General features: G+C 42.8%; 1 protein-coding gene across 3 annotated transcripts in view; it reads right to left on the bottom strand.

The window, feature by feature from the left end:
- Positions 1 to 10,204, bottom strand: part of raraa (retinoic acid receptor, alpha a) — a gene marked incomplete at its 3' end in the record, with an annotated part of 146,366 nt that overhangs the window by 123,128 nt on the left and 13,034 nt on the right. Inside the window, 1 exon segment of one of the 3 annotated variants that reach the window (XM_032502165.1) lies at positions 3,445 to 3,464. 3 annotated transcript variants of the gene reach the window in all.

Below are 10,204 nucleotides of genomic sequence, written 5' to 3'. Positions count from 1 at the left end.
ACACACACACACACACACACACACACACACACACACACACACACACACACAATACTTCAAGCCCTCACTCTGTTGTTACATAACCAGCACTGAGAGCATCAGACTTTATAAAACAAGTTCTAAAAGAAAGCTACATCTGTGACCCCCAAACAGATTAACACCAATTTACTCAAAACACAGAGCATAAAACAGCACAAAGGCATAGTTTCATTAAAGCAACACTTTACGAGTGGCACTTTGTTATGTTGTGGATTATGGGTATTGTAAAAACTGAACACCACCGCATAAAAACACAGTAAACACAGGATTGGTCAACTTAATGGGCATTGAGTCAAGTACTTGTGGGAAAAAGAGCTAAATCTAAATTACTCTCCCACTAATACAAAACTGCAAAGCATGCGGACTTCCAACGACACACACAAACATTTCCTCGAGTCATGAAAAGACAAATAAATGTGCACCAACACATGGAGGCAACTGTACGTGGCGCCATCTTGGATTTAACATAGATACGATCCAAATCCAAAGATACGACAAAGATCTGATCCATCACCACCAGTGAAACAATGACTACATTCATTCTGCACATTAATACAATGCCTCAGCCTGGCATATGCATGCTATTTCTTGAGTATCCACTGCATATTAGCAGCCCTTCTGTCAGGCAAGGTCAGCTACTGTGTTCTCTATCTTGAGTGCTCTGGCCACCCGCAAGTTTGTCTCTGCAAAAAGGATAGAGCCGCTCAATCGCAGTCATGTCAAGGACATAGGCCGTTTGTCTTCATACCATGCATGTGCAATGTCCACTAAGTGTGTGTGGTATGAGATAGAGAGATGTGCGTATGTGTGAGAAGGCGGGAGAAGGAGAGGTCCACACACAAAGGGGCGTGGGACCCAGGATGGCTAGACAGAGGAAGTGATAGAGAGAAAAAAAGGGGAAGAACAAAAGATGGAAGCGTGGATGGAAAGATGTAGGCTGGGGTTGAGGGAACTGGGTGAAAGCAAAAACAGGAAGCCATGTATGTCAGCTTGGATTGTGGGACCGCTCCCTGTCTTGTGCTGGCACATTTCACCGTTCTTTAACTGTACAGCCAGAAAATCCCCATTTACACACACGATGAACGGTAAACCAATGGCTGATTGGATGGATGCACAGGGATAAGGCCATGGCTACATTTGTTTGAATGAGATTCATACTGTCAAACTTCTCCATTTTTTAACAGTGGGCAAAGTGCACACGCACCAGCGAAAACTTAAATCAATTGAGCATCAAGACTTGCAGCACACTTCCGCTATTCTGATGAAAGCAAGGAAGTGAGATGCCACACAATATCATGCTATTCAAATGCCTGACAATAAATGAGCTCAGCAGCCCAAAATACCAACTGAGCTTGAAGTAGTTTACTCAACCGGAATTTGGGGGGTTTGTGTAAATCTGACAAATTGAATTGATTAATCAGAAGGCCCAGTGTGCAACACAATCACACCGCTACACTCAAGTATACCACAATGAAAGAGCCGATACAGTTGCAAAGAAACTGGCACAGCCACAAGGAAGGCAGTTGTAATCTAACATGGGGAAACCTAAAAGAAAGAGTACACAAGCTACTGTGGCATGACAAAAAGGACCAAGTCTGGCTAAACAACAAAGGTGTCGAGAGATGATTATGTCTCTCTGTCTGTCTATGAGGGAGAATAAGAAGTCCCATTACACGGGAACAACTGTGCATAAACAACACATTTTAACTTCCCTGAAATTTCCATTTGTTAAGTGAATTTTAAAACAAATCCCACACCACTGGGGAAAAAAACCCAGGAGTACCATACTAGACAGAGGGAGAGGCAGCGAGCTCAGCAGCCACCACCGACCTACCGCACACAGAGTGTGAATCATTAAAGGCATGTGTTCCACATCAACTGCCGGGGCCGCTTCCCAACCCACGAATGAGACTGCATCTAAATTATGACAGGAAAAGGGGGGGGAGAAAACCCCAAACCTGCTAACTCAGAGGGTGAGAGAAACTGGGAAATGACTGCATGCAAGAACTGCATGTACCTGATTTAATAAAGCAGCTAATGGAATAATTCAAGGATTTCCAAAAACAGTGATGTTTAACCATGAACAAATGCAGTGAATAAGGTTTTATGCCCTCTAAACCATTAAGAGAGCCAAACTGAATCAAAAACTAACCTATTTTACTTTCTGCATATTTTGTGGCTGCCTTTGCCAGTTTCTAAAAGCAACAACACAGTGGGATGACTATTCCCAGGGAAAAAGATCTAAAGGATGAGGATATACAAAAGACAAAGGGATTTTCATTTTAATTTCATAGAACAGATGAAGACATAAAAATGGGAGAGAGAGGGGGAATGACATGCAGCAAAGAGCCGCAGGTCGGAGTCAAACCAGTGGCCGCTGCATCAAGGAATAATCCTCTAGATATGGGCGCCCACTCTACCAGGTGAGCTTCCCAGGCGCCCGGCATATAAAACCAACATGCCAGCCTTAGTCTTGTCCATCAGGCTAGCAGCATGCCAAACTGGTGGCAAACAGAAGAGTGTCTGCCAGACCACTTGTCATCCCCAGTTACGACACATGGATGTCCTCTGTGGGTGTGAATATGTGTTTCTCTGGCGTGGGCATTCAACGAAGGAGGCAATTTGTACACAGAGTCTGGATTTTTTCTGGGTATTGGCTGGCATCGTTGTACACATACCATTCTATTTGCTTTTGCTTAGTGGTTGGCATGTGGGAAGGTGTTTGTCTGGGGGAAGAGATCCCCTTTCCCCAGGGCCAGCATGGGACAGGATAAGAAAGAACAGGACACAACAGACAGAAGAAAGCCTAATAGGACAGGACAGTAAATACTAGGCTACAGTCTCGGGGACTTGTTGCTATGATTGGCTGAGAGGAAATGACCAACCTTTTCAGCTCCTTCCTGTCAGTCATTATTGTGGCAACATGTTGGCAAAACAACATAAAATGAAATGCCAGAATAAAACAAATAGCACATAACTATTCTTTCTGCTGCCATAGTGTTTTGGAAACACAGAGAAGATGAATCAGACCCAATAAATCAGTCTAAATTCACAGAGTGATGGTCCAAGATCTTCCCGCCAGTTCCTAATGATGAATGGCTGTTTTTGTTTGGGCTTTGTCGCTTGAATATGACAGAGCAAATCTCCCTGCTTCCAGCTCCAATTGTGATGCAACAGAACCAGGATTAGACTTGATCCTACCACTGGCGGCACACAGGCCACAAGACAACAGCACAGAGTCTGTTTGGGAAAATGATTCCACAGGTTTTGAAAATACTAGTGCTGTACATTAAACAGTGACCAACATGGCCATCACGTGACGAGGAACAACGCTATTGTTGTAGAGAGCAAGATGGTGTTTGGTACCCACAGATACAAGTGTGGAGTGTGCAGAAGTCCAATTACCCAGAGTTGACAGGAGCGACAAATTCGGGTTTACCCCAAAAACGTCAATCTCCCTGTCCTTGGCCAAGGAAATCTCCCCTTGAATCGATTGCAGCTCCTAAGCTCTGAGGAGAGATAAAGAAAGAGAGAGGAAGATATTTGAAACCAATGAGCTTTGTGGTCCTTATCCACGTGCTGCAGACTTGGTGACTCCGTAGCCTCTCTGGCACAGAACTGCTCCACAACACAAAAACTCTTACACTCTTTTTCCTTCCTTCACCCTCATACTCCCTTTAATCTCCCCACCCTTTTCCGACAGATTGGACTTTCTCACTGACTACATTTGCGTCCCAGAAATCATGTGAAAAGTGGAGTAAAACAGTGCTTTTGTGGTGTGTAAATTACCTGAGGCCTAGAAAAGCGCAGAAGTGCTTATGGCCACAACTCAATTACAGCAATGTGAATCAGGTGGCGGCCTAGAAATCCCCTTAGCCTGATGCACAAATAGGGACACAGAGGCGCCTTCATTGCCAGACAGAGACAAATCTAAAGTGGCATGTCATTTCTTCATAAAAGGACATAGGCCTAAGTCGCAGATATGGATCTAGCAACGCTGGTTTGGAGAAAGCGTGTGAACAATGCCATTTTGTTTATGGATGCTGGTAAAATATCACAAGTGTTTACCAATGTCTGGTTGCTGATCTAAATTGAAAAAGTCACATGGCACTTAGGATATCCGATAAACAACTCTTTATACTTCAGAAAATATGGAAAATGTTGTGCAGGATTGTTTTTAATCCAAAACAACTGGATGAAAATTACAGGATGGTGGTTTGCAAATGTTAAAAGGCACTTTGTTGGATTTGGTGCATTCAACAGAAATGCCAAACTGAACAATCGTGGTCAATAATATTTGAATACAAATTTGGTTTGTCAAATGCAGTGAGTTTATCCTGTCTCTCTAGGGGGGGGGGGAACAGAGACTATCCCTTTTTAGCATATCCTGTCTACAGGCTCCCTCCAGCTCCCAGTAAAGGTAGAGCTGTAGACCAGGCCAGGGTCTTCCAAAAGCATGTTCAAGAGAAACCAATAACCTTTAAAACTGTGGTCTGTTTGGGTTTATTTCACTTCACCAAGCACTTGTCACAGTGAGGAAGAACTTTTCTACACTTCAGTTAACAAAGAAAGCATCACGTTCTACCAGGACAGAGCTTTCCTGATGGTTCCAGTAACAGTGGCTCTTCAGAAGGGCCATCATACCACTACAAAAAACAATCCCCCATCTCCAGGGCCCAAGTGGCCTTGGTGCCATTTTACAAGCAGCAAATGAATTTCTCATTTATTTGTTATCATAAGCTCTTGAAAACAATCAAACGGCTTAAGCAGGAATATGACAGCCTTACAACAATAATGCATGCATTTTTATTAGGGCTGAAATGGTTCCTCGAGTAACTCGAATAATTTGATTACTAAAAATCCTCGATGCAAAAGGATTTGCCTCGAAGCAAAACTTTAATCAATGCTCACGGTGTTTCCGCACGGATGATTATTACTGTCCCACACCGGGGTGACGCTGCCATGAAGACTGACGGCGGAGATTACAAAATAAAGAAAGAGAGCGTAAATAGTGAGGGGAGAAGAGACAGGCTGGAAAAACAACAGAAAGTGTCCAAAGTTTGGAATCAGTTCAAATGGAATTAAAACAAAAAGCTATGTAGAGTGTGTCTACTGCACAATGGAGCTATCTTACCACAGTGATACCATGACGTCAACGCTTCAGCATCTCAACATTGAGTCTAACTTAATCATCTATTCCACAAAGCGAACCCGACAAAAGTAAATTACAGAGTCGTACGGACGATGAAACTACCCCAAACACAACAACTACCAAAAACAAAGACAAGATAATACGTAGTGGGGACCACACTTCGATCTAAAGAGTCGACTTGTTGACTATCCCTTCGGAGAAACAGCTGATCAACAAAATACTAGCATAAGTTTAACAGAGCTGTGTGACATTGTAATAAAATATATAAATGAAAATAGGTTAGGTATAACTTATATATACACTTATAGGCCTATTTAAGAATCAGTCTCAGGTTGAAACGTGTAGTTCTGAAAGTTAAGTCGCACAAGTTAAGGTAACGTTTATGTATGTTTGATATATGCTTTAGGTTGTTATTGAATTTCAGAATATGTTTCTTTAAAAACAATGTAACATGGCACTTAAATGCACTTAATTATGTTTAGTTTTTTTGAGAGATGATATTGTAAGCAATGAATGCAATAAAAATTTAGTTTATGCCGAAAATTAGACCAAACTATTGTATATTATTGCTTTTCAATAAAACAAAAGTATTTCTTATGCGATTAATTGATGGAATAATCGGTAGAATGCTTGGCTTGATTACTAAAATAACCGATAGCCGCGGCCTTAATACTTACTACAAAGAGTGCTGCAAAGACTTGCACATCGCACAACTCCAGCTTCCTACTGTGCAAACCTCAACTCGAAGTTAATTAGGAATCGTGTTTACAAATTCACATGAGGCGTTAAGGCCGGATGGATGAGCTTTGTTCCAGTTTCTTTTCAAGCAAATGTTGCTCACGTACACTGGCTATAAGCTCACATTCACCCTGTTTGACGAAGATGGAGAGGAAAGACCAGACTTACAGGATGCAAAGTCAACATCACTGCCTATGCAGATCCTAAAATTATCTTAATTACAGGCCTATACGTTACAAATGTCATGTAATATTTGTACTGTCTAATACCACAAAGCCCATTCACAACAGGGTGTGGACACTTATAATGCCATGTGTTAGCTCTGAGGGCAAAATATACAGTAATACATCTTCAAATATAATATACTGTATAATCCAACGTCACATCACAACAAACAGCCTCAAAGTAACATCTGTTTAATAAAGTTAAAAGACAACAGTGAGTAGAAATTTAACATTGTGTGTTGCCTTGCTCCTCCTTACACTGGCATGAATGGCTGTTGAGTATAGTGTGCCTAAAATGAATTAATGTGGGTTAGAAAACTACACCAGTGACTCAATATTTATTCAATGGATACTTCTTGATTTTAAAAATGTTCTGATCCATTTTATTGCAGTTATAATAAATGCCAATTGCACCTGCATTTGTTTATAATGGCTAAGCCTTTAAATGGGTTTCAAAATATGTATCTTACTAATACTATGATAATAATTTCAGAAGTGAATTGGGGCTTTGCATCAGATCAGGTCAATGCATGGCTCTGGTGTATCTATTCCAACCTGACATTCAGCTGCCCTGTGCCCTCAATGATCCTCATTTCACTTCCTGTTTTATTACACGTCCTCACTTCTTCTTTGTGAATGGTGTGGTTCTGGTCCACTAGACTAAGAGCGGCCTAATTTAGATAAAAATGTCAAGTAGGATGAAATGAGGACAGAGTTTATGCAAATGCACGTATGGTGTGTGCATGTTAAAGTGTGTGTGTGTGTGTGTGTGGGCATGCAAGTGTGAGGCTACAGCCTATACGCTGATGAAAGGGGACAGAAGTAGCCTGTGGTAATCACATCTTTATCCTTGCGGATGGCTGAAATCAATTCAAAATGGAACCCAATTTTCCCCACCTAGAAGGCCTCGATTGCTGAAGGAACCACAGTCTTAGCAAGCAGAGAGCCTGACACAATAACCAAGTGGGGTCACCCCATCTTCAATGTACGGCCTTGCGGCGGCACCTAGGACGATGATTTAGGTTGCCCGGATTTAGGAAGATGGTTAGAAGGTTTGATGGGAGGCGGACCAACTCTCAAGTAAAATCATTCATCAGCCTTGCGACATTCATGTATTCGTTGTGCCAGCAGCACCCTACACTGCTACTCAGTACAAATGTGTAAAAAACTGATTGCGGGTCCGACCGGCAGTCTCCAAGTGCGAGTATACTTGGGAATGGCAGCCCTGCGGCGAGAGTCATGAGCTCACATTAAAACAGACACTATGTGTTGTTTTAACTCGCATGGTTCTATAAAATTCCACCAGCCGTGCACGCACCGACACACACACACACACACACACACACACACACAATATAAACCCCTCTCCTAAGGGCTGACTCTCAGTGGTGGAAACCCCCTTCAGTCACACATAGATCACATAACCTCTCTTGACATCGGAGGACAGCACTCCCAATGGAAAGATGCAGATTCACACACGCTGAGTGCCGGCCAAGGCTCCAGACTGCCATTGTCCTTCCAGAGTCATCCAAACAAAACAATAAAGAGGGTCACGCAAGGCCCCCTGTGGAATGGCCAATAACCATAAGAGAGTGAGAGTCAGAGTGGAAGAGACCAAAAGAGAGGAGAGTGAGAGTCAGAGAGGAAGAGAGAGAGAGAGAGAGACAGAAAGAGAGACAGACACTGACAATGGCAGTGTTTTATGGAGCACTAAGTGCAAAATATGATCATCTGGGGGCAGGTGAATTCCTCCAATGTTCAATCATTCAAGGAGAATCTGACACTGCTTGAATGGAAAACATGTCTGCTCCATGATGTACAGAGCAAAAACACCCATTTAAAGAAAGAATGTAAATTATCTCCCCTCTAGGTGAAAGGAATTATAGTTACTATACCACATGGTGAAAACACATCCATTCAATTTTGATATTCCCATCAATATGTTATGCTCCGCACTAGAATAACAGAAATGTACATCTCATACAGTGCAGGAGACAGTAGTTCTTCTACGTACAACTATCTAGGTGAGTGTTGCTTTTGTCCAAGCCATGCACAGACAGAAATCCAAATAATATCAAAGGCTTAGATTGCGGTGATGTTAATCATTCATTAGTGCTGAGTGACCCTTATTATAAAACCATCTTTGTTGTCATTATTCATCGGGCATAAAATGCTAGCCTGTTAATTCAGACTCAGTGTGTTGACAATAGGCGGCCTACAAAAGGCTAGGAAGGGACAGTCCCCCTCCCAATTGGTCTTTCATATGCTAATGAGGGAACTGTTTTGGGTTTACTGGCCTGGTTGGAAATGATTTAGGGTGACACCGGTGCTCTGAGCCTTTATGTTAGGCTGGCTGCGGGGGCTCATATATCACCCTGATCATTAATCAATTAGCGTCTCCTAGCCACCTGTCGGACACGTCGGCGCACAAAACATTCCTGCCCTTGGGCAGTTGCTAGACGATGATCATCAGTAGCACCACTATTACCTTCCAACCCCTGGGCACCCCCCCCCCCCCCCCCCCCCCCCCCCCCCCCCCGCCCTCCCCTACCTCCTTTATGGTAATACCCTGATGGATTACATAATCACACCCAAACACTGCCTGCAACGAAAAGGGCTTCAGTCCAAGAGAAGCAAATCAGAGTGGAAATCGCCACGGTGTTTTTTTTATGGGTCTCTCCCTCCCAACTCAACAGCAAGTTTTTAACGCAGATTTGCCCTCTGCTGTCACAAACAGAAAAGGCGAGGCAGAGAGCAATTGATGCCGACCTTGAAGGAGAATCAATAAGCTGACGGCTATTCAAAAGTGCTGAATGCACACCAACGCTGTAACCTCCATTGTTATAAATGCAACTGCCTCCAGTTGGTATCGATAGTCGTGTCACAGTAGCCAAATGCATGTGAACCGTAGAGGTCTAAACTGTCAGAGTGTTTGTGACATTAGAGTGAGTCCAGAAAAGTGATTTTGTTTAGACTAGATAAACTTACTTCTGACTTCCAGTTATTGGAAAACTGAACGAGAGAGAGAGACAAAGAGGGGAAAAAAGTGGTGTTAGATTTTGCATTGTCTGGGTTGTTTGAAAAGGCTTTGTGAGCTCATGAATCCACTTGAGAGACTTGCGGTCGAAGCGATGGCGAATGAAAAATTCCTCAAAGAGTTTCGTTAAACAATCGCCCTCTGCTCAACTGCCGCAAACACTGTTTCTTCTGCAGATTTGTATGTAAATTTGAACTCTTATTCACAGGCCCTCACTGCCACTAGACAATCTCTTTTTCACAGCCTTGCTTCCCTGACAAAAGCCAGCTCCCACCAACTTCCCTCCCAACCCCCAAAATGCCTTCACAATTTTTACACTTTTTTGTTATTTGGAACTAATTCTTAAAAGCAGCTGAAGAGATAAGTAGCACTAAAATTAGCGCCTAATCCGCCAACACTCAATATGGGGACATGGAGAAAGTAGATTTGTCAAGCCTTGATTTAGCAGTATTCTTTCATTATAGAAGTAGCACTCTTCACGCAGCTTAGCAATACGAAATGGCTCAATCAGTCTCATGTGGAACATTGAAGAGGGAAGCAGATGGAGTAAAGGCCTATCTGTGAACCCAGAAAACTTGGCACCATGCTGGTGCCATTATTGTGTTGCCAGCATTGTTATTCCTACCTGCGTTGCACTCTTCAACTCTGAGGGTTCCCCATTGAAAATGACATTGGCTCCAAACACTTCTAAAGGCTCCAAACACAGGAGTTGATTCACTGGGGGATTGTAGAAAATCTGGGCCACTGTGTTGGTTGTGTGTAAAGAGTGCAACACTGGGCTGGGCTGGGAGTTGTTTTTTTTCTATTTTCTTATTTTTCTTTCCTCTTTTAAATCCAACCAGCTCAGGCAAGGAGCCAGCTACCAACATTATCAGGTGGATTTCCAAAAGTACAAAAGCTCCTCTGCGATTCTTTACACTGCCAGTGGAAAAAAAGCTTAACAGAAACCCCATCCAGCATAGACACTTAGTGTGTGTGTGTGTGTGTGTGTGTGTGTGTGTGTGTGTGTGTGTG

Source organism: Etheostoma spectabile, chromosome 21 (assembly GCF_008692095.1).
Source record: "Etheostoma spectabile isolate EspeVRDwgs_2016 chromosome 21, UIUC_Espe_1.0, whole genome shotgun sequence".
Taxonomy (NCBI): Eukaryota; Metazoa; Chordata; class Actinopteri; order Perciformes; family Percidae; genus Etheostoma; species Etheostoma spectabile.
Note: the sequence above shows the minus strand (reverse complement) of the source record. Positions and strands in the feature narration are given on the sequence as shown.